General features: G+C 37.0%; 1 pseudogene; it reads right to left on the bottom strand.

Annotated features, from left to right (window-relative positions):
* LOC110569797 overlaps positions 1–6,497 on the bottom strand; it is a 98,248-nt pseudogene extending 91,751 nt beyond the window's left edge.
* Between the last annotated feature and the right edge of the window lie 19,572 nt (positions 6,498–26,069).

Consider the following 26,069-nt stretch of genomic DNA (forward strand, 5'->3'; position numbering starts at 1 on the left):
GAAATTGTTTCTTACGTTTGTCCCATTGTCTTTTTTTTGAGGAAAAATTGATTATATATATATATAATTTAACATGTCATTCTATAACAGAGTGGTTGCTAAAAGGACAAATATAATTACATTAGTGATCCTACAACTTGGTTGAAAAATGGCTACACTTCTCAGGGAGAGGAGGTAATTTCTCTTGTTTTAAAGAAAATTAGTTAACTATCTCTATTTATAGAAAAATGATAATGATAGGGTTGAATGATAATGCCCTTCATCTTTTTTTCTTCTTTTTGATGTTTAGGGAAAGAAGAAAACAGAACTCAGAGGAAATGAGAAATATTTAGGGGATTTTATATAATATCTTAATATATATTTCTTAACATTATATATATATCTTAATATTAGTTTCAGTTGTACAATGTAATGATTCAATATTTGTATATATTATGGAATGATCATCATGGTAAGTCAATTTAATATCCATTACCATACATAATTTTTTTCTTCTGATGAGAACTTTTAAGATCGGCTCTCTTAGCAACTTTCAAATATGCAGTGCAGTATTAACTATTGTCTCCATGCTGTATATTACATCCCAATGACTGACTTATTTTATAACTGGAAATTTGTGCCTTTTGACTCCTTTTACCCATTTCACCCACCTCCAACTCCTGCTTCTGGCAACTACTAATCTGTTCTTTGTATCTAGGAGTTTGTTTCTTCTTTTTTCTTTTTGATTCCACATGTGAGATCATATGGTGTTGTCTTTCTCTGACCTATTTCACTTAGCATAATGTCCTCAAGGTCTGTCCATGTTGTCACAAATGGCAAAATTTCATTATTTTTTATGGCTAAATAATGCTCCATTGTGTTTATATGCCACATTTTCTTTATCCATTCTTCCACTGATGAACCCTTAGGTAGCTTCCATATCCTGGCTATTGTAAATAATGCTGCAATGACATTGGGGGTACAGATATCTTTTGAGTTAGTGTTTTCATTTTCTTTGTTGGATAAATACCCAGAAGTAGAAATGCTGCATCATGTGGTAGTTCTGTTTTTAACTTTTTAAGGAGTGTTCTTTCTGTTTTCCATCGTGACTATACCAATTTACATTCCCACCAGTAGTGAACAAGGATTCCCTTTTCTCCACATTCTTGGCAACACTTGTTATTTCTTGTCTTACTGATATTGTTATGATACTGATATTGTTATTTCTTGTCTTTTTGATAATAGCCACACTGATAGGTGTGAGCTGGTATCTCATTGTGGTTTTGATTTGCATTTCCCTGATGATAAGTGGTGCTGAGCATCTTTTCATGTACCTGTTGGCCATCTGTATGTCTGGAAAAATTCATTGTCTTAACTACCTTGGCCAGAGACTCTCTTTTACTTCTCAGTGACATGCCTGACTAAAGGAGTAATGTATTTTCCCATGCAATTATTTCCTTTAATGCCAAATTAAATGTTTTATTAAAAGAGTTAAACCAAAGCATGAGAAAACATAATTCATATAATTCTCAACAATACTTAATTGCTAACTCCTTTTCTACCACATATGTTTTAAAAAAAATATGCCTTTATATTTTCATCCATTTTCTAGAATAAAATATTTTGAGGAATTATTTATAACTTCATAATGACTTAGCATCAAGCAACTTTGTAATTATTTAAAGTTCTGGCTATTTAGGGAACTGTGTCAGGGGTTTTCAAGACCACCCTCATGCTCAATGATTCACTAGAGGGACTGTCTGGACTCAGAACCTGTTATATTCACCGTTATGGTTTATTACAGCGAAAGTGATATAGATGATAATCAGTAAAGGGAAAAGGCTCAGGAGATGAAGTCCACAAAAAGCTGGAGCAGGCTTTCAAATCCCTCCCGACTTCGCTCCCGACTTTGCTCCCTGGCATGAGATATTCTTAACTCTGTCCACAACAATGTGTGACAACACATGCAAAGTGTTGCCAACCATGGAAGCTCACCAAAGCCTTGATGTCTAGGGTTTTTATCAGAGGTCAGTCATGTAGGCATGTAGTACCTGCATATTAGCTATTTAGACTCCACATTCCCGGGGGGGAGGGGGGGAAGGTGTTTACCATCAATCACATTGTTTGCATAAGCTGCTGGATCAAAATGGTACAAAAAGAACATTTTAAGAGCTCAGAGTTCAGCTCCCAGGAGCCAGCCATGGGCCATTCCTAAAAACAGGCCTTTCTTGAGATTGTGCAGAGTCTGAACAATCCACATCTCCTGAATTAGTCCTTTCCTACACAACACATCTGTGACCACTGCTTTAAAAACTGCTTCATGAGGAACAATCCCCTAAATATTTCTCATTTCTTCTGAGTTCTGTTTTCTTCTTTCTCCAAACATCAAAAAGAAGAAAAAAAGATGAAGGGCATTATCATTCAACCCTATCACTATCATTTTTCTATAAATAGAGTTAACTAATTTTCTTTAAAACAAGAGAAATTACCTCCTCTCCCTGAGAAGTGTAGCCATTTTTCAACCAAGTTGTAGGATCACTAATGTAATTATATTTGTCCTTTTAGCAACCACTCTGTTATAGAATTACATGTTAAATTGTTTCTGTTATTATCCATCTAATTTAAATACCAGAAACAATTTTGTGAAAAAAAGTTCTCTTTTAAGCCAGGGCTTGAAACAACTATGCATAAAACTCAGTGACTTTAATTGCATTTTAAGATCAGTTTGTTTGTGGGTCATTTCTTTGACTATAGAATTCAAACATCACAAAAGAATAAAAATTTTGAAAAGTAAAAATAGTGCCTCTGCACACTTTCCAGAGCTAACACTTGAATTTGTTAGTGATGCCTAATTACCACAACCACCATCACCACCAAAAAAACTATATGGTGACTTAAATATCCAGGGATTTAATTCTCTTTCATAGCAAAAAACACAGTGCTGGTATTGTTGCCCTAAGATGCCACAAGAAGTCTCAAACATATTTTTCTTCTCTGGGGTGTTGGATCTGGTCCTCATGCTTGCTGTCTCATGGTCACTAAAAGACTACTGCACTTCCAGCCTTCATAGTGGCTTTCCAAGCAGGGTAAAAGAAGAGGAAGAGGCAGCAATGGGAGACTTCTGGATACAGATCATTAGTCATAACAGTTTCACATGCTCAACCTCAATTGCAAGGGAACCTGAGAAATCGATTTTATCTTTTAAAGCCTCCACAGAAAAGGTAGGTAGGACAGAAGAGAATTGAAAATGAGGTCAGGTAAGCCAATGTACAATGACAACTATATAGCTTCTATATACATACACAAACATACACATATATATAAAGATACATGCATTTAAATGTAGAATATTCAAATGACAGCATGCAATATAAAATGTTACAACTTGGGTGGCATCCTTAAATATTTATCAGATAGCTTTCCTTATCAGCCATATGTAGATTTTCTTCATACTTTTTAAAGGCACAGATTATATGGACATGTAATTATTTTAACCAGTTCCTGATGGATGGGCATTTATATATTTAGATATCAGTACCATTATCATTGTGTTATAGTGATCATCCTAGAACATATATCCTTTTGCACCTGTGTGAGTGTATCTTCAGGATATATAAATTCCTTGATGTGTAACTGCTGGATTACATGTTATAAATCTTCTTAATGGGGATTTAAAAAGAGATAAAAAGTGGTTTTATAATTGTAATGGGAGGTAATATGTCCAATTTTATATTAGATACAAAGGGAAGTCTCTAGTGATAACTCCAACAGCTTCCAGTATAACCTTGTATAGTGAAAAAAGAAAAGTTTTGTTTCAGCAGGGTTGTTTGTAAAATTCTGGAAGCGACTCTTGACTCTGGGAAACAAACAGAGTTGTGGAAAGGGAGGCGGTGGGGGGGATGGGGTAAGTGGGTGAAGGGCATTAAGGAGGGCCTGTGATGTAATGAGTACTGGGTGTTTTACGCAACTAATGAATCATTGAACATTATATCAAAAAGTAATGATGTACTATACATTGGCTCACTGATTTTAAATAAAAAAATAAAAATTCTGGAAGACATAAGGGTGATCTAAAGGAGTAGGGAGAGTATAGGTTGCAGGAGGTATTTACATATTTATGTATGACAGATTTAAAGGATGCCAATATATCTGTCTCATGTACTGGTCCTTTAGCCAAGACTTTAAGATGTATACAAATCACCTGGTAAAATTTGGGTTCTGAGCCTATAGGTTCAGAATATGGCCTGAAATTCTCCATTTCTAACAAGATCACAGGTGATGCTGATGCTGCTCGGGAGGGGGCTTTACTCAAACTTCATGGATCAGAAGTTGAGGTCTATGGCGAGAGAAATGTTAAGCACTAAATGAGGTTTGCATAAGGTGCTTGCATAATGCTAAGCACACCTTGGGGGAACACTGTGTCAGGCAGGGCCTCAAGGTACATGTAAATCATTGTGTAATTGACATAGTGCCAATTCTAAATCATGTTGGTTTGTATCAGCGCCAGCACTAACTGAAGTAACTATGGCTTATGTGTGTTCAAATAACAGAGTAGGGTTCTTGGGCCTGTGGTTGAGATGCCACTGAAGCAAGAGGAAGGACTTGGAAGATACTCTGTGGTTGCTGACAGGTTATTTGCATGATCTCTCATAAAATAGCTATACAGAGCTCTACCATATGTAACTTGGAGTAGGGGAAGACAGTGGAATTTGTAGTAGACTGGATGGCTGTAAAGCAGCTGTGGTAAGGGTTATAGAAATATGAGTAGTTACTATTACTCCGATACTATTTAAGCTCTGGGCAAATAAGCCTTCAAGAAACAAGCTATCCTCTCCTTGTAAACTGCTGTCTGAAATCCATTAATTTGGAGTTATATTTAGTGTAAAAATTTATTGGAAAAGGAGAGTCAGGTGTAGACCATCACTTTCTGGAACTGAATGAGGAATATTAAACAGTGTACCTTATCTTTCTTCTCCTTGCTCCTACTAATTCCCTCTCACTTCCCCTCATTTACTGTTACCAAATACTAAATTGAGAATGGTCAAACTTTTGTCAAATACAGACTTTGTTTACTCATGCATTGCAATGGAAATAAAACACAAATGGGAATAACAAAAGGTAAAGAATACTGTATCCTTCATTAGAATATTAATAAAAGCCCATGTAGACTTTCTCTAGTCCACTGACATGTTCATTAGTGCTGATTATGGAAATTAGACATGTATGCTTAATGACTTTTGCATAGAAGTCATTAATTTTAATTCAAGACACAAAATGATAGCCAGATATGGCCTATATTACTGTCTTATTTGGCCAGTACAGTTGTTTATTTTTAAAAATTTACGTTTTGTTAGCAACTTTTAAAAATATGGAGATACCACATGAGCATCTAAACTTTTACCTTCTTTTTGAAAAATAGCATGTCTGGAAAAATTGTTTTCACATACTCACATGAAAAGTATCTGCTAAGGGCTGCCTCTTTGGGCTGGGACATTTTCACCAGTCTCCACCACTCCTTATTCTTTGTTCTGTGGCCAGATTCACTCATTTAAGTGAAATGTCAGGCCTGCGTAGGCAATTAAATTTGTGACACAATGTATATATATTCTGAATTCAGCTTTTTCAAAAATAAAACAAATTCAGCTCTTTCAGTATTTATATTGTCAATAATTATTGAGTACCTTTGTATGAGGTGTCATATGCTTGTGCTGAAAGAGCCTCTTTGCTTTCACTCCATCAGTATATATCTCTTTTTTTTTTTTTTAAAGATTTTATTTATTTATTTGAGAGAGAGAGAGACAGCGAGAGAGGGAACACAAGCAGGGGGAGTGGGAGAGGGAGAAGCAGGCTTCCCGCAGAGCAGGGAGCCCGATGTGGGGCTCGATTCCGCCCTGGGATCATGACCTGAGCCGAAGGCAGACGCTTAACGACTGAGCCACCCAGGCACCCAGTATATATCTCTTTAAGCAATTAAGGCACATTCAGAATAACCTTGTTTTCATGGCATATATGTTAGTTGAAAAAGGTGCTTAACATGCATACATTCAACTGTACAACATACATGTGCGTATTAAATATTTTGGTTAATACTTTACTCAGTGAAGATAAGGTTAACCAACTTGAACCCAGGAAAGGATAAGAAAAGGACCCAAAGTTTCTCTGTACATACAAAATGAATGCCATGTAGCACATACCTATTATTTATCTATGCTGAATGCATTACCACTGACTCGGCAACTTAAAACAATACCCATTTATTATCTCACAGTTTCAGTGGGGCAGGACTCAGGGCATGGTTTAGCTGTGTCCCCTGCTCACGGTCTCACAAGGCTGCACTCAAAGTGTTGGCCGGACTTTGGATCATCACAAGGTTGACTGAGGTAAGATCTGCTCCTAAGGTCCTTTAAATTTTTGGAAGAATTCATTTTTTTCACATCTGTAAGACTGACAGCTTCAGCAGTGTTGATGGCTGTCAGCTTCTCTCCCATCCTCAGGCTACCTGCAGTTTCTTGCCACATGGTCCTCACCAAAGGCCCTCTCACAACATGGCAGTGTGCATCTTCAAAGCCAGCACTGGAGAGAGAGTCTCTAACTTCAGGGAGGGTCCAGTTCCTCTTATAAGGGATTTACCTGATTAAGTCAGTCCCATCCAGGATAATCTCCCTTTTGATAGTTCAAAATCAACCAAATTACCATTAATTATATCTACAAAATCCCTTTACAGTACCATTAATGTAACCTAATCAGAGGAGTGGCATCCTCTCTACTTTGCCATTTTCTATTGTTTAGAAGCAAGTCAGAGGTTGTGCTCACATTCAAGAGGAAGGGAATACACAAAGGCTTGGATACCATGGAGAAGGGACAAGAGTCTGTCTACTGGAGCATGCATTTACGTTTATATATTTTATTTATAAGAAAGTCTCACTCAGAGGCACTTTTAGATACTTTGTAATGAGTCTGGCTATCCAATTTACAAAGTCACATAAGATTAGAAGCACAGCCTTTAAGCTAGAGGGAGGCACAGTGGCAGGATCAAGATTACACAAACTGATACTAAGAAACAAAAGGGAAAAATCTACAGAAAAAAAAATACACAAAGCCCCAAAGGTAAATATCCTAAGAACACATAGTACAGGGACAAATTTTTCTACCAACTTGCACAAACCCTGAAGGCATCAACATCTGAAAACACAATACAATAATTTCTTTTAATAATGGTGATGACCTACAACCATTGAGCAAAATATAAATTTTGTTCAGAATACTCTAAGAGGCTGAATTTCTATTTGATATAAAAATATTTCCTTAAAAATGAACAAATATAGTCTTGATTCCAAATTACTCCTTGACACTGAACATTTGGGATGTTAATGCACTTGCTTTTGTTTGTATAAATATATGCACTTGAGAATATACTATAGAGAAGAAAATAATCCTTTGATGTACAAAACACTACCAAAGAGTGGAAGTTACTGGAAGGATAATTACTGCTCAGCATAAGCTAGCATCTTCTAATAACTGACGATATGTAACAATGACATGAAGAACTGAACTTGTCCTCTCTGTAAAAGTACAATAACTAGTGGGTTTATCATTTTCCTGAAATTTGTAAATAGATTTGCTGGTTTTGTTGGGTAGTTAGTCTAGGTGAGCTCCCTATTACCCTTATGACTTTTAATTCCCTTGTCAGGTTTACCTTGGCAATCCTTAGAGATTGTAAACTTCTTGGGACAAAGGCCTGATTCTCTTGTACACTTTAGGCTACCTGTCTAGTTAAAAGAATTTTAGAGACCACAGGTGATAAAAGCTAAAGCTGCACTTGGGAATGTCCAAGGTACTATAAAATGGTTTTACATGGTCCAAGAGCAAATAAGGAATAGGGAAGAATTCCATTAACAGAGAAGGCATATCAGTCTTTCATCTGATTTCAGAGGACTGGAGGACAAGGAAATAGGCAGACAACAGACCCCAGGAGAATAGCCACTTTTAACCCAAATTTCTTTGCTACCTCCTTTTTCTGTTAAGCTGCTCAGAGGGTGGTCTCAGCATATGGAAAGACAATATAGTATTTCCAAGAAACCTAACTAATTTGGAGCAATCTGGATACATTTTACAATATTTCTGGCAAGAGTTAATCCCATTTCCAACCTCTCTGTGTAATTTATCTATTTTCTAATGAATGAGTCTGGCCCTTCAATTTATTTATTGTCAACATGCAAAATACATATAAGCTTCCTCTGCACTCTGCCTTCCTTCTCTCTGCCATGGATGGCACACAAAAGTTGTCATACAAATGGGAATTTTTGGAAATCATTTAAAAACAGTACATGTTTACAAGTAATATCTCCCTTTGTAGTGTTCTCATTGTATGTGTATCTAAGGGTTGCGAACATTAACTGTGAATTTTTAATTTTTCTCTTTCTGTTTCTATTGTTTTGGACTACATGGAGCAAATTACTTAATAAAGAGTGAATTTAATCTCACTTAACAGTGTCTTTATGAACGCATACAGCTTCATGCTTATATTGTTTACATTGCCATGCACTGAAAGCTTGTCATTGCTACTGCTTTACAAGCGTTGTGGCTGTGAAGTAATGTTAAACTCTGTGTGCTTTTTGGCTTAAAGACTAAAGGGACAATTAAGCTTAACCCTTTGTTCTTTTAATACTATTAATATGAATAAAACTGAGGCCTGGATAATTAGAATGATACTAATATTTGGAAAATATTCAACTATACTTGGTTTTTAGTCCTAGATAATCCAAGTTAAAAACAAAAATAAGTTAAAAAAAAATCCATCTTCTACAACCAGAAAGATGCCTGTCCCTGAAAATAGGATTTGTTTCTGATGTATCTATATCATTTCTCATTGTCTAGCATAATACTAATAATACAGTTAATTTTCATTAAGTTTCTTTTGGGGAATTCTTAAATATTTGTATCTGAATTGCATGGGGCATGACTGCCTATTTGAATGAAAGTGAGTAGGACTATGTACTTCAATGTAAAGTTTGAGGAGAAAAATGTTTAAAGATAAAGTTAGAAAGATTGTGGCTGGTTGGTATAAGTTTATTAAGAATCCTCTATAGACTAAGGAGTTTCAGCAAAAAATGGATTCTTCAGGAGGACTAGAGGCAAGGAGACCAGATGGAAGGCTATTGCAAAGTAAGATGAGGATATACAGTAGTGTATGAGTTCAGAGTATAGGCCTGGCTCTATGCTATGTATTTTGCACATATTAAATATATATCTCTTTAAAATATTGTAGGTAGGCTCTACCTCACTTCTGCAGAAAAACAGAACACAGAAACAAACTAATATACCCTGAGGCTTAGAGAGGTAATATAACTTGCTCAGAGTCACACATCTCATAAGTGTCAGAATGAGACTGTAACATTTATCCATTTGACTCCTCAGCCTGTACTTCTCCCACCTCACTTGGCTCCCTCCTCTGTACTGTGAATTTGCAGAGATGCACGGGAGAAATTTTGTGAGCTGGTAATTACAGTAGTTTGGAAAAACTATTTGGCTTTTCATTTGTTTTTATTCATTATTTTTAGATACATATTAGTGTCTTCTTTTTGTATGGAAAGCTAATATTTGACCTTTCTAGAGTCAGAGCCATTCTGAAAGCCTGTAAGTACAATGCTAAAGAAGCAAGAGAACGTTTTTTTATTGTATTCAAAAGTTATAATAAAATAAAGTTTGTACACTACAATATCAAAAAGTATGATTTAATGGCTCAGTAAGTTAAGAATAAAGCAAAAATATGAGTACTTTATCACTACATACTGTTTTAGGAACACAAAGTCTGTGTTCATAAAACTAAATTTATCTAGATGTTCTGTAATCACAGAGAGTACTTGGTAATATTAAAATGATTCAAACAGGATGCTCACAGAGTTACCACTTCTGATACACAAATGGGAGAAATTTTCAAATCAACTGGGGAGAATTTTTGTGATCAACAGGCAGATTGGATTCTATTCTACCATTCCTGTTTAAAATCACATATAAAATTTGGAATCAGAGACAAAAATTTAAATAAGTGAGAGAAAGTGAACCATATAAAGTACAACTATTGTTTTCAAATTATAAAAATAATTTTCTATTAGTATATATCACTGGGTTATAGTTTAATTTTCACAATTCTATTCTGAAACTCTTTTAATTCTAAGAAATCTTCAACCTATTTTTCCTAACACATGGCAGGTACTAATATAACAAAAATCTTTGAAAATTTATTAGTATGCTTTCTCAATAAAAGATCCTTCTTTAATTGGGTAAAATAAGAGCAATAACTGCAGTAAGTGGTTATTTTACACAAACACACATATATATATATATACACACACAAATGTGCAATATATTATAAATGTGTAATACAAGGTACAACATGACATTAAGTTGTGATAATACAAATATAAATTATATAAAAAGAATTACATATTAGTCAATATATATTCTTGAATATTATATTTAGTGTATAATATAGTCAGGATAGTATATATTTTATGTTTTATATAATGTATGTATCATATAGAATGTGATGTATAAAAAAGTACATTTATATAATGTATTCCTGCTTTTGTGTTCATAATCAGATCAGATACAGTATATATTTTTCTATATAAACATTATTTGAAGATGATGCTTTCTCTCTCTTACTTGAACTGACATTATATGAAAGAGTCCTAATCACATTTCACTTCAGGGTTTAGACTGCCCCTGCATTTCTTTTTTTTTTTTTAAGATCTTTTATTTATTCATTTGAACACAAGCAGGGGGGAGGGTCAGAGGGAGAGGAAGAAGCAGACTCCCTCTGAACAGGGAGCCCGATGTGGGGCTCCATCTCAGGACCCTGGGATCATGACCTGAGCTGAAGGCAGACGCTTAATGACTGAGCCACCCAGGCGCCCCAAGACTGCCCCTGCATTTCAAAAAATAGTCTTAAATTCTAAATTGTTGTGGCTTTTAAATAGTCATACACACATTTACTCTTTCAAAAAATCCACAGGATGTTACTGAACAGACTGAAAAAGAACAAGGTATTTGAGCACCAGTTACCTGCTTGGTGATTTATGTAGGTAATATAACTCAAGTCCTCACATCAATACTGTGAGAGACTTATCTTTATAACCCTTTACAAATGGGTTATAATTACTTTAATAATTACTTTTTCTAAAGTCTTACCAGGATTTGAACCCAAATGTGTTTCCTCAAATGGGATTCTCTTTGCACTGTAGTATATTGCTATTGTAGCATGTTTTATGTAATGTTTAGTTTTATACATGAGGAATAATTGGTAGTATATCTTTCCCTAAATAGGGATAAAAATTATGCAGATAAGGAAGTAAACTCTTTTTACAACACTGTCAAACAAAATTTTGAAGTAATCCTGTATCTGCGACAAGCTTTCTTATACCCCCAGCACAGTAATTAAGCTGAGTGCAAGCTATTTGTCCATGAAGAGTTTGCCTAATTTGTGGGTTTTATATTTGTAGTTTGAAGAAATCAATAGCAAGCTATAGATTCTCCCATTACTTTGAGTCATTATCATCTCATGATATTATGAAGAAGAATCTCAGATATTCATATTAAACCTAAACTTCTAACCTTGTGTTTTCATCATTACATAAGATTGATATTGAAGGCAGTTTTGAGAACTATCCAACCTTGTAATAGAAGGTTATTTTGGGAAGGTACGGTGTATTAATCCCAGCATGGGTTATTGATGTTAACATCAGGGAATGGGAAAATTTAGGTAGGCATGACCTTAAGATAAAATGACCCTTCTGCTGCAAAGGGAATACCCTACTGGAGCTCTTGCTTTAGGGATAATTACTGTGTGAGATGAATGATCTCGTTTTGTCCATACCTTATACTCAGTTTCCATTCACTGTATTATCCTTTACCTAGAAAATAGAGAATAGCAAATATCACAATTTAGGACCTGGCAATAATGTGAACATATTCAGTAAACTCTGTAGAAATGACATTCATTGCTTCCTACTTTTCATCTTCATAAAAATGAGGGGCTTTTAGAAACTTTTCTCCATTTCACTGTTCTCGTTTCATTGTCTCAGTATTTTTCTGACCACTAACTATATATTCTAGCAATTTAATACCATAATTTGAATTATCCTATCACTAATAGCTTTTGCAACCCAAAAATCTATTTACACTGATAATAACTGAACAAATGTTAATTATATGTTTCTTTTAGAAATTCGAAGATAGAACGTCTTTCAGTTTATAGTTGATTTATAAAATTAGCTTTTCTCTTTCTCTTTCTCTTGTTCTTCTGAGATTTTAAGCTCAGCTTCTCCCATCAGTTTCTATCTGCTTTCATTATTTCTGTGGGCAGGGATGAATGTACAATGAATGGAGGCAGGTAGTAGATAGGTTTGTAGGAACATTATCACACACTCTAGCATTATAAGATAAAGTTTAATTCTAAGAAATTAGAAATCTTAATTTTTTTCTGAGTGTATTTTAGACTGTTTTAAAATAAAATTTGAGTGCAAAGGAATTTTAATGTCTTCTCAAAGAAACCTTTGAAAAATCACTTTGGAAGAGGCCAAAGAACCTGAAGTCACAATTTTTAATTTTACTTTAATTTTTTCCAGTTTTATTGAGAAATAATTGAAATGAATCACTGTATAATGTGTACAACAGGATGGTCTGATTTCCATATATTGTAAAATGATTACTCCAGTCAGTTTAGTTATCATCCATCACCTCATATAGATAAAAGAAAATAGCAAAATGGTATCATAGGAAGATCCTGAATTCATCTCCATTGGACACACTGAATCTATACCGCCATATGGAAAATTCCCTTTGAAAAAGACCTGAAAACTCCCTGAACAGCTACTTCACAACAAATGATTAAAGGGATATTCAAGACAAGTAGGAGAGGCAGAGAAATTAGAAATTGTCTTATCATTAACCATACCCCTGGCACAGTGCACACACTCAAGAGGAATATCAAAAATCCGAGCTTTTCTCTGAGGAGCAAGGGTATCATGTCCCATATCAGGCACCCCAACCTTCATATATTAGTTTCAGGTGTACAACAGTGATTCAACAATTCTATACATTACTCATTGCTCACCACAGTTAAGTATAGTCACCATCTGTCAAAATACAATGCTATTACAATCTTAGTGTGTATATTCCCTATGCTGTACTTTTCATCTCCATAACTTATCTCTTCACTGAAAGTATATATCTCAATCACCTTCACCTATTTTGCCCACTCCCCCACACCCCTTCCCCAGCAACCACCAATTTGTTCTTTGTATTTATGAGTCTGTTTCTATTTTTATTTTTGTTTTTTACATTCCATATATAATCGAAATCATATGGTATTTGGCTTTCTCGGAATTATTTCACTTAGCATAGTACTCTCTGGGTCCATCCATGTGGTTGTAATTGGCAAGATCTTATTTTTATGCCTGAGAAATACTCCATTGTGTGTGTATGTGTGTGTGTGTATGTATATATATATATATATATATATAGCACTTCTTTATCCATCTATTGATAGACACATAGGTTGCTTTTATATCTTGGCTACTGAAAATAATGTTGAAATAAGGAGTGTATATGTCTTTTTGAATTTTCATTTTCTTTGGTTAAGTACCCAGCAGTGGAATTACTGGGTCATATGGTATTTCTGCCAAATCTCCATACTGTTTCTCAACAGTGGTTGCACTGGGTGCCTGGGTGGCTCAGTTGGTTAAGTGACTGCCTTCGGCTCAGGTCATGATCCCAGGGTCCTGGGATCAAGTCCCACATCAGGCTCCTTGCTCGGCGGGGAGCCTGCTTCTCCCTCTGACCCTCTCCTCTCTCATGCTGTTTCTCTCTCTCGCTCGCTCTCTAATAAAAAAAAAAAACAAACAACAGTGGTTGCACCAATTTAAATTCCCACCTATAGTGCATGAGGGTTCCCTTTTCTCCACATCTTCACCTACCCTTATTATTTCTTGTCTTTTTGATACTAGCCATTCTAACAGGTGTGAGGTGATATCTCATTGTGGTTTGGATTTGCATTTCCCTGCTGTTCATGATGTTGAGCATCTTTTCATGTGCATGTCTTCTTTGGACAAATGTCTACTCAGGTCCTTTATTTTTTAATTATTGTGTTTTTGGTGTTGAATTATATAGGTTCTTTTTTTGTTTCATTGTCTTATATTTTTCAATGCGGTTTTATTTTGTTTATACTTTGTTTTTTCTTTCTCCAACTTTTTAATTAAATTCCAGTTAACATACAGTGTAGTATTGGGGTGCCTGGGTGGCTCAGTCGTTAAGCATCTGCCTTCGGCTCAGGTCACGATCCCAGGGTCCTGGGAGAGAGCCCCACATCGGGCTCCCTGCTTACATCATTGGAAATGGCAAGATTTCATTCTTTCGGGTGGCTGAGATATATATATATATATGTGTGTATATATTATTTATTATATATAATATATATTATATATTTATATATTAATATATATTATATATTACATAAATATACATATAAATATATTTATATAAATATATAATGCATATTATATAATTTTATAGAATATATAATATATATTTATAAATATATTTATATATTTATATCATATATTTATATTTATATATTATTAATTAGTATATATTATATAATATATATGAATAAATATATAAAAATATATATTGTTAAATATATATATATTTATTTATAAGATTTCTTTATCCATTCATCAGTCAATGGGCATTTGGGCTCTTTTCGTATTTTGGCTATTGTGGACACTGCTACTATAAACGTTGGGGTGCAGGTGCCTTTTCGGATCACTATGTTTGTATCCTTGGGGTAAATACCTGGTAGTGCAATTCCTGGGTGGTAGGGTAGTTCTTAACTTTTTGAGGAACCTCCATACTGGTTTCCAGAGTGACTACACTAGTTTGCATTCTCACAACAGTGTAAGAGGGTTTTCCTTTCTCCACATCCTTGCCAATACCTGTTGTTTCCTATGTTAATTTTAGCCATTCTGACAGGTGTGAGATGGTATCTCATCCTGGTTTTGATTTTTTTTCCTTGATGACAGTGATGTTTAGCTTCTTTTTATGTGTCAGCCATCTGGATGTCTTCTTTGAAAAACAATGTCTATTCATGTCTTCTGCCCATTTTTTAACTGAATTATTTGTTTTTTGTTTGTTGAGTTTAATAAGTTCTTCATAGATTTTATTTTTATTTTTTATTATTATGTTCAGTTAGCCAGCATATAGTACATCATTAGTTTTTGATGTAGTGTTCAACGATTCATTAGTTGTGTATAACACCCAGTGCTCATCACATGTGTCCTTAGTCTTCATATATTTTAGATACTAACCCTTTATCAGATATGTCATTTGCAAATATTTTCTCCCATTCTGTAAGCTGCTTTTTAGTTTTGTTGATTGTTTCCTTCGCTGTGCAGAAGCTTTTTATCTTGATGAAGTCCCAATAGTTCACCTTTGATTCCCTTGCCTCTGGCGACAGACATGTCTAGTAAGAAGTTGCTGTGGCTGATGTAAAAGAGGTTACTGCCTGTGTTCTCCTCTAGGATTTTGATGGTTTCCTGTCTCACATTTTGGTCTTTCATCCATTTGGAATTTATTTTTGTGTATGGAGTAAGTGGTCCAGTTTCATTCTTTTGCATATTGCTGTCCAGTTTTCCCAACTCCATTTGCTGAAGAAACTGTCTTTTTGCCATTGGATATTCTTTCCTACTTTGTCGAGATTAATTGACCATATACTTGTGGGTCCATTTCTGGGATTTCTATTCTGTTCTATTGATTTATGTATGTTTTTGTGCCAGCACCATGGTGTCTTGTTCACTACAGCTTTCTAATATAACTTAAAATCTGCAATTGTGATGCCTCCAGATTTGCTTTTCTTTTTCAAGATTGCTTTGACTATTTAGGGTCTTTTTGTGGTTCCAAAGAAATTTTAGGATTGTTTGTTCTAGCTCTGTAAAGAATGCTGTTGGTATTTTGATAGGGATTGCATTAAATGTGTAGATTGCTTTGGGTAGTATAGACATTTTAACAATACGTGTTCTTCCAGTCCATGAGCTTGGAATGTCTTTCTATTTCTTTGTTTCATCTTCAGTTTCTTTCATCAGTGTTTCATTTTTCAGAATGTAGATCTTTTACCTCTTTGGTTAGGTTAATTCCTGGGTATCTTTTGGTGCAATTGTAAATAGGACTGATTCCTTGATACCTCTTTCTGCTGCTTCATTATTGGTGTATAGAAATGCAACCGATTTCTGTATGTTTATTTTGTATTCTGTGACTTAACTGAATTCATGTAATAGTTCTAGCAAGTTTTTGGTGGACTCTTTTGGGTTTTCTATATAGAGTATCATATCATCTACAAATAATGATAGTTTGGCTTCTTCCTTGCCAGTTTGGATGCCACTTACTTGTTTTTGTTGTCTGATTGCTGTGACTAGGACTTCTGGTACTATGTTGAATAAAAGTGGTGAGGGTAGATATCCCTGTCTTGTTCCTGACTGTAGAGAAAAAGCTCTGTTTTTCCCCACTGAGGATGATATTAGCTGTGGGTTTTTTGTATATGGCCTTTATTATGTTGAGGTATGTTCCCTCTATCCCTACTTTGTTGAGGGTTTTTATTATAAATGGATGTTGTACTGTCAAATGCTTTTTCTGCATCTGTTGAGAGGATCATATGGTTCTTATCCTTTCTTTTATTAATGTGGTAATTCACATTGATTGATTTGCGAATACTGAACCACCCTAGCAGCCCTAAAATAAATCCCACTTGATCGTGGTGAATTACTCTTTTAATGTACTGTTGGATTCAATTTGCTAGTATTTTGGGGAGAATTTTTGCATCCATGTTCATCAGAGATATTGGCCTATAGTTCTTTTTAGTGGAGTCTTTTTGTTTGGTTTTGGAATCGGGGTAATACCTCATTGAATGCATTTGCAAGTTTTCCCTCCATTTCTATTTTTGGAATAGTTTGAGAAGAATAGGTATTAACTCTTCTTTAAATATTTGGTAGAATTTTCTTTGAAGCCACCTGGACCTGGACTCTTATTTGTTGGGAGATTTTTGATTACTAATTCAATTTTTTTGCTGGCTCTCAGTCTGTTCAGCTTTTCTATTTCTTCCTGTTTCAATTTTAGTAGTTTATATGTTTCTAGGAATTTATCCATTTCTTCCGGGTTGTCCAATTTGTTGGCATATAGTTTTCCATAATATTGTGTTATAACTGGTTGTATTTCTGTGGTGTTAGTTATTATTTCTTCTCTATCATTTGTGATTTTATTTATTTGGGTCCTTTCTGGTAAGTCTGGCTAGGGGTTTATCAATTTTACTAATTTTTTCAAAGAACCAGCTCCTGGTTTCATTGATCTGTTCTACTGCTTTTTGTTTTGTTTTGTTTCTATATCATTTATTTCTGCTCTAATCTTTATTATTTCCCTTTTCTGCTTGCTTTACACTTTGTTCTTTTTCTAGCTCATTTAGGTGTAAAGTTAAGTTGTTTGAGATTTTTCTTCCTTCTTGAGGTAGCCCTGTATTGCTATATACTTGCCTCTTAGGACAATTTATGCTGCATCACAAATGTTTTGGACCATAGTGTTTTCATTTTCATTTGCTTCCATGTATTTTTTCAATTTCTAATTTGATTTCCTGGTTGACCCATTCATTCTTTAGTAGCATGTTGTTTAACCTCCATGTATTTGTGTTTTTTTCCAATTTTTTTTTGTGGTTGACTTCAAGTTTCATTGTGTTGTGGTTGACTTAAAGTTTCATTGTGTTGTGGTCAGAAAATGTACATGGTATGATATTGCTCTTTTTGTACTTGTTGAGGCCTGATTTGTGACCTAGTATGTGATCTAATCTGGAGAATGCCCCATGTGCACTTGAAAAGAATGTGTATCCTGCTGTTTTAGGATGGAATGTTCTGAATGTATCTGTGAAGTCCATCTGGCCCAGTGTGTCATTCAAAGCCACTGTTTCCTTGTTGATCTTCTTCTTAGGTGATCTGTCCATTGCAGTAAGTGGGGTGTTAAAGTCCCACATTATTATTGTATCACTCTCAATGAGTTCCTTTATGTCTGTTATTAATTATTTTATATATTTGGGTGCTCCCATGTTGGGTGCATAAATATTTACAATTGTTAGATCTTGTTGGATAGACCCCTTTATTATGATATAGTGTCTTTCTTCATCTCTTATTACAGTCTTTGGTTTAACATCTAGTTTGCCTGGTATAAGGATGGCTACTCCAGCTTTTTTTTGATGTCCATTAGCATGATAAATAGTTTTTCATCCCCTCACTTTCAATCTGGAGGTGTCTTTGCATCTAAAATGAGTCCCTTTCTAGTCTGTGTTGCTCTTGGTCCTTCCTTCACACTCAAAGAGTCCCCTTTAATATTTATTGTAGGGCTGGTTTAGTTTTCATGAACTCCTTTAGTTTTTGTTTGGGAAGCTCCTTATCTCTCCTTGTATTCTGGAATGATAGCCTTGTTGGATAGAATATTCTTGGCTGCACATTTTTCCCACTCAGCATGTTGAATATTTCGTGCCACTCCTTTCTGGCTTAGTTTCTGTGGAGAGATCTGCAGCTAGCCTTATAGGTATTCCCTTGTAAGTTAGGGATTTATTTTGTCTTGCTGCTTATAGGATTTTTTTCTTTATATTTTGCAGTTTTAACTGTTTTGGTGTTGGCCTGCTTTTGTTGATTTTGATGGGAGTTCTCTGTGCCTCCTGGATTTGGATGTCTGTTTCCTTCCCCAGATTAGGGAAGTTTTCATGTATAATTTCCTCAAATAAAACTTCTGACCCCTTTTCTCTCTCTTCTCCTTTTGGGACTCCTATGATACCAGTGTTAGTATGCTTCATAAAGTTATTGAGTTCCCTAACTCTATTCTCATGTTCCATTAATTCTTCTTTCTTTTATTCATCTTCATTAATTCCCATTATTCTATCTTCTATGTCACTTATCAGTTCCTCTGCTTCTTCCATTCTTATGATTGTTACATCTGCTTGGTTTTGAATCTTGTTAATTGCATTTTTTTATTTTGGCTTGATTCGTTTTTAGCTCTTTTATCTCTGCGGTAAGTGTCTTCCTGATGTCTTTCATGCTTTTCTCCAACCCAGCAACTATCCTTATGAATGTTGCTCTAAATTCTGGATCAGGCATATTATATCTGTTTCCATTAGATCCCTAACCATGGCTTTTTCTTGTTCTTTCTTTTGGGGTGAATTCCTCCATCTTGGCATTTTGTCTAGCTCTCTTCTTCTGTGTTAAGAAAGCCTGTAATGTTTTCAAACATATCCTGAGAGTAATGGTTTTATGAAGATGAAGAGGTCATATATTGTCTATGGCCTGGCACTTCAGGAAGTGTTTCTGGCATGTGCTGCATGCACTCTGCTGCTGTTATGGCTGCTCTCTCCCTCAGGTCAGTCCTCTGCAGAGTCTCCTCACCTTCAGTGGGGAGTGTTTGGACCTTAGCCAGAGTGTGGTGAGTTTTTACTAGGTGTGTTCTGGTAAGCTTGCTAAAAGAGACCTGATGCTATTTCCACTAGAACTGAAGCTTTGTAGATCTTTATGGTCAGTAGACATGGTGAGTGCAGGGGTTTGTGCTTGTCTTCTGGGAGGGGGGCCTGCAGAGCCGATTGTTAGGTACACTTGCCCTGGAAAAGCAGTGCCAGCAGAGCACTGAGGGGCGGGACCTGGTGTCAGCAGGTTAGACAGCCAGTGTTGGTGTTGTGCTGTTCACCGAAGTTGGCTATGCTGTGGGGCAGGGAAGGAAATGGTGCCAGCCCACTCCTTTGTCCCCAGAGAGGGGAGTCTGAACTTGCTGCTCTTGGGGAAGCACTTTCAGAAGAACGAATAATTTCCCCTTATGCATCAAAGGCATTTTTCAGATCACTTATTTCACACCATTTGTCTCTGGGTCCCTTTCCTGTGTTAAGCAACACAGCACACCTTGGGCTCTACTGTAGCCAGGCCTGCTGACTTTTAAAATTCCAAACTTCAGGGACCTGGTGTGGCAGGGATCTGTGCTCGTCCTCTGGGAAAAGGTTTTACCACTCTGGGACTGAAACATGTTTGATCCAGAAGGGCAGTCAAACCAGGGAATGTGGGAATGGGATTTGGAGCAAGCAGGCCGAACAGGAGTTTCCCAGTTAGCTGCCCCCAGCAGGTGTCTCTGCACATATGCTGAGGAGTGGGGGGAGGGAAATAGCACCTGCCATTCTTTTGGTGCTGGAGAAGCTATGCTGCCTCTCACAGATGCACTCCAGGAAGTACTAACCATCTTTCCTAGTGCCCCTTAGGTGATCCTCAGATGACAAAACACTATACCCCAGGGCTGTTTGCTTGCCTCTGCTCCAGGAGTAGGACAGCATCCTCAGGTCTCTATCACAGTCAAGCCTTGGGACCTCTGAATCTCCAGTCTTTGAGCCCCGCTGGTTGCAAAATCTCACATAAGTCAGCCCCTCTCCTTTTTCCAGGCAGTGGCTTTGGAGAAGTGTTCTTCTTGTGCGCTCCCCTTGTGTGTTCCTGTCTTTCTCTCTTTCTGCTTTCTCTGCGACCAGGGCTCCCTCACCTCCATAGCACCCACATTCTATTTCTCCCCCAAAACACATCTCCACACTTCTGACCTTCCTTGAAGTGGCCTCTTCTGTTCCTCTAGCTGTACAGTTTGTTCTCTCAGTCCTCCGGTTGATTTCTTGGGTATTCAGAATGATTTGAGAGTTATCTTATGTGTGTTTGAGGGATGAGGCAAACCTAGGGTCCTACTACTACCCTGCCATCTTAGCCCCTCAAGGACCTTAATTATTGTAGTTTTAAATAATTTTGTAATTTTTGTCTTTTACCCTTCATTCTTCATACTTGGAAATTGTTGATCTATATTAATTACCTTTTCTGATGAGATTTTTACTTTTATGTTTTCTTCATATTAATAAGTGACTTTTTGCCTCAGTTAAAGTCTCTAACATTTCTTGTAAGGCTTGTTTAGTGGTGATGAACTCCATTAGCTTTTGCTTATCTGGAAAATGCTTAATTTTTTCTTCATTTCTGAATGATAATCTTGCCTGGTAGAGAATTCTTGGTTGGAGGTTTTTCCTTTCAGCACTTTGAATGTGTCATGTCCCTCCCATATGGCATGTATAGTTTCTGCCAAAAAATCTGCTGATAGCCTTGTGGGGTTTCCCATGTATGTACAATGTTGCTTTTCTCTTGATGCTTTTAAGATTCTTTTTATCCTTAACTTTTACTAACATAATTATGGTGTGTTTCTCTTTGGGTTCACCTTATTTGGAACTCTCTGGGCTTTTTGGACTTGAATATCTATTTCTTTTCCCAGATTAGGGGATTTTTCAGGCATTACTTCTTCAAATGATTTCTCTGGCCTTTTCTCTCTCCTTCTTCTGGGATGCCTATAATGTGAATGTTATAGTGCTTGATGTTGTCTCAGAGGTCCCTTAAGCTATCCTCACTTCCTTTAATTCATTTTTCCTTTTGCTGCTCTGTCTGGATATTTTCCATTGCTTTGTCTTGCAAGCTCACTGATTCATGCTTCTTTTTTTACATTCTGCTATTGAACCACTCTAGTGTATTTTTCAGTGTACCTATAACATCTACTTGGTACTTTATTTCCTATATCTTTTTATTTCTCACTATGTTCATTCAATCTTAAGATCAGTGAGCACCTCGGGGCGCCTGGGTGGCTCAGTCGTTAAGCGTCTGCCTTCAGCTCAGGTCATGATCCCAGGGTTCTGGGATCGAGCCCCGCATTGGGCTCCCTGCTCGCCGGGAAGCCTGCTTCTCCCTCTCCCCCTGCTTATGTTCCCTCTCTCACTGTCTCTCTCTGTCAAATAAATAAATAAAATCTTTAAAAAAAAAAAAAAGATCAGTGAGCACCTCTATGACCATTACTTTGAATTCTTTATCAGGTAGGTTGCTTATCTTCATTTCATCAAGGTATTTTTCTTTGTATGTGCCTGTTTTTTGGTTTTGAATACATTCCTCTTATCTACTCATTTTGCCTCTGTGGGCCTGTCTATATATATTAGGTAAAATGGCTACCTCTCTCAATCTTGAAGGAATGATCTGATTAGGAGCTGTTCCATGTTGCCCAGAATTACCACCCCTCCTGGCCACCAAGGCCATGCACGCTGTGGGTATCCCTTCTGTAGGCTTCATATGCTCACTTACTTTAATTGGACTGTGGATGCTGCCAGGGTGGGCACTCACAGGCCTGGGTGTGCTCAGCCCCTGTGTGGGGAAAGTGAATTTTGAGATGCTTCTCTGTCCAGGTTGTGGCCCATTCTCTGCTTGGGGTGGATATGTCTCTGGGCAGGCCTTGGACTAGTTTGGGCTTAGGTGCTACACAGGGTGGTGGGATGTAGGGTGTTTGCTCAGCCTGATTACAGTGCAGGGTGGACAGTTCACAGCCTTTGGTGCTAGCAGGCTAGAGGGAAGACACCAAAAATAGCATCCATCAGCACTTCTGTTCTTAGGCAATGCAGGTTCCTGTCTCTCTGGCAGCCACTTTAAAATTAAGTGGGTCTCAAAGGAGGAGGAGCAAGATGGTGGAGGAGTAGGATACCTAAATTTCATCTGGTCCCAGGAATTTAGCTAGATAGGGATCAAACCATTCTAAACACCTATGAATTCAACAGGAGATTGAAGAAAAGAATAGCAGCAACTCTTTGAACAGAAAACTGACCACTTCTGGAAGGTGGGACATGCGGAGAAATGAATCTAAGTTGATATTTGGGAAGATACACTGCGGGGGTAGGGAGCCTCTGTGAGCTGGCTATGGGCAAGTAATAGAGCAGCGGAGCATAAAACTGGAACTTTTAGAAGTCTGCTCTGCTGAGGGATGTCGCTCCAGTGGCTAAGCGGGGCTGGAACCCTCACTGGGACAGTGTGGTCTCAGGACCCTTGGGGTCACAGAAGGACCGGGGCAGAGCTCCCAGGTATGGGAACGGGGAAGCCAGCTGCAAAGACAGAGCCAGGGAGTAGGCTCTCAACTCAAGGTTGCCATAAACTGTGATCTGTGGCACAGTCAGATCACTACTCTTCCAGCAGGGACCCAACAAGTGGCCGATCCCAGGAGACTCCCCTTCCTCCCCGCCTGTCCTGGGAGGAGTGGCAAGGGAGCGCACCGCAGGAATCTGCTGGGTTTGGAGAGTCCAAACGGAGTCAGGTGCCAGAGATAGAAACACTTGGTCACAGGCCAGGTGAGTACAGAGTGTGGCCGGAGACCAGGGACACAGGAGTGATTGAATGCTTTTCTCTGGGGGCTCACTGAGGAGTGGGGCCCCGAGTTCATGGCTCCTCCAGGGTGGAGATTGAGAGGCCGCCATTTTCACTCTTGTCCTCCAAAGCTGTATGGAAAGCTTTCAGGGAACAAAAGCTCCTGAGAGTAAACCCGAGCAGATTACTTAGCCTGGCCCCTGACAATGGTGGTGCAATTCCGCCTCTGGCAAAGACCTATGCGAATCACTGCAACAGGCCCCTCCTCCAGAAGATCAGCAAGAACAGACAGTAAAGACCAAGTTTACTGATCAATGAGAACTGCAGCACTCCAGCACTAGGGGAATACATCACATAGAATTCATGGCTTTTTTCCCATGTTTCTTTAGCCTTTCAAAGTTAATTTTTTTAATTTTTATTTTTTTCTATTTTTTTTAGTTGAATTTTTCTTTTTCCCTTTTCAACCAACATCTTATCAATCCCTTTTTAAAAAAATCTTTTATTTTTTGTTTTTAGAGTCATATTCTATCCCTTCATAGTAGTTAACCTTATTTTTGGTATATATATGTTGTTCTTTCTGCAAAATTTTGGGATACAGTTTTTTCTAACAGACCAAAATATACCCTAAATCTCTAGTGTATGGCTTTGTTCTAGTCTCCTGCCTGATCACATTCTCTCCCTTACTTTTTTAATTTCTCTTTTTTTCAACTGATTTATCAATTCCTTTTATAAAATCTTTTATAATTTTTATCTTTAGTCATATTCCATCACTTCATCATATTTACCCTTACTTTTGCACAATTATGTTTTTCTTTTGTTAAAATATTGGGAGGCAGTTTCTGCTAATAGACCAAAATACATCCAAAACATAGTGTGGGGCTCTGATCTATTTACCAGCCTGATCATATTCTTTTTTTCTTCTTTCCCTTCTTTTCCCCCCAGTGTTGGGTCTCCTCTGATTTGTTTAGTGTATTTTTTTTCAGTGGTCGTTGTTACCCCGTTAGCATTTTTCTCTCTCATTCATCTATTATCCTCTGGACAAAACAACAAGAGGCAGTACCGACAGCCAGGGACCTAATCAATATGGACATTAGTAAGATGTCAGAATTAGAGTTCAGAATGACGATTATAAAGATACTAGCTGGGCTTGAAAAAAGCATGGAAGATACTAGAGAATCCCTTTCTGGAGAAATAAAAGAACTAAAATCTAACCAAGTCCAAATCATAAAGGCTATTAATGACGTGCAATCAAAAATGGAGGCTCTAACTGCTAGGAAAATGAGGCAGAAAAGAGAATTAGTGGTATAGAAGTCCAAATGATGGACATAAAGAAGCTGAGAAAAAGAGAGATAAACAACTACTGGATTATGAGGGGAGAATTTGAGAGGTAAGTGATACCATAAAGCAAAACAACATTAGAATAATTGGGATCCCAGAAGAAGAAGAAAGAGAGGGGCAGAAGGTATATTGGAACAAATTACAGTAGAGGACTTCCCTAATTTGGGGAAGGAAAGAGTCATCAAAATCCAGGAGACACAGAAAACTCCCCCTCAAAATCAACTAAAATAGGTCAACACCCCGACATCTAATAGTAAAACTCACAAGTCTCAGAGACAAAGAAAAAATCCTGATCAGGCAGCTCAGGACAAGAGGTCTATAATCTACAATGGAGAAACATTAGATTGGCAAAAGACCTATTCACAGAGATCTGGCAGGCCAGAAAGGACTGGCAGGATATATTCAGAGCACTAAATGAGAAAAATATGCAGCCAAGAATACTATATCTAGCTAGGCTGTCATTGAAAATAGAAGGAGAGATAAAAAGCTTCCAGGACAAACAAAAACTAAGAGAATTTGTGAACACCAAACCAGCCCTACAAGAAATATTGAAAGGGGTCCTCTAAGCAAAGAACGAACCTCAAAGTAGCATAGACCAGAAAGGAACAGAGACAACATACAGTAACAGTCAGCTTACAGGCAATACTATGGCACTAAATTCATATCTTTCAATAGTTACCCTGAATGTAAATGGGCTAAATGCCCCAATCAAAAGACACAGGCTATCAGATTGGATTAAAAAACAAGACCCATCAATATGCTGCCTGCAAGTGACACATTTTAGACCCAAAGACACCCCCAGATTGAAAGTGAGGGGGTGGAAAAGCATTTACCATGCTAATGGACACCAAAAGAAATCTGGGGTGGCAATCCTTATATCAGACAAATTAGATTTCAAACCAAAGACTGTAATAAGAGATGAGGAAGGACATTATATCATACTTAAAGGGTCTATCCAACAAGATCTAACAATTGTAAATATCTATGTCCCTATCATGGTAGCAGCCAATTATATAAGCCAATTAATAACAAAATGAAAGAAAAACAACAACAATCCAATAATAGTAGGGGACTTTAACACCCACCTCACTGAAATGGACAGATCACCTAAGCAAAAGATCAACAAGGAAATAAAGGCTTTAAATGACACACTGGACCAGAGGGACTTCACAGATATATTTAGAACATTCCATCCCAAAGCAACAGAATACACATACTTCTCTAGTGCCCATGGAACATTCTGCAGAATAGATCACATCCTAGGTCACAAATCAGGTCTCAACCAGTACCAAAAGACTGGGATCATTCCCTGCATATTTTCGGACCACAATATTTTGAAACTAGAACTCAATCACAAGAGGAAAGTCGGAAAGAACTCAAATACATGGAGGCTAAAGAGCATCCTACTAAAGAATGAATGGGCCAACCAGGAAATTAAAGAAGAATTAAAATAATTCATGGAAACCAATGAAAATGAAAACACAACTG

The sequence above is a fragment of the Neomonachus schauinslandi genome, chromosome X (genome assembly GCF_002201575.2).
Source record: "Neomonachus schauinslandi chromosome X, ASM220157v2, whole genome shotgun sequence".
Taxonomy (NCBI): Eukaryota; Metazoa; Chordata; class Mammalia; order Carnivora; family Phocidae; genus Neomonachus; species Neomonachus schauinslandi.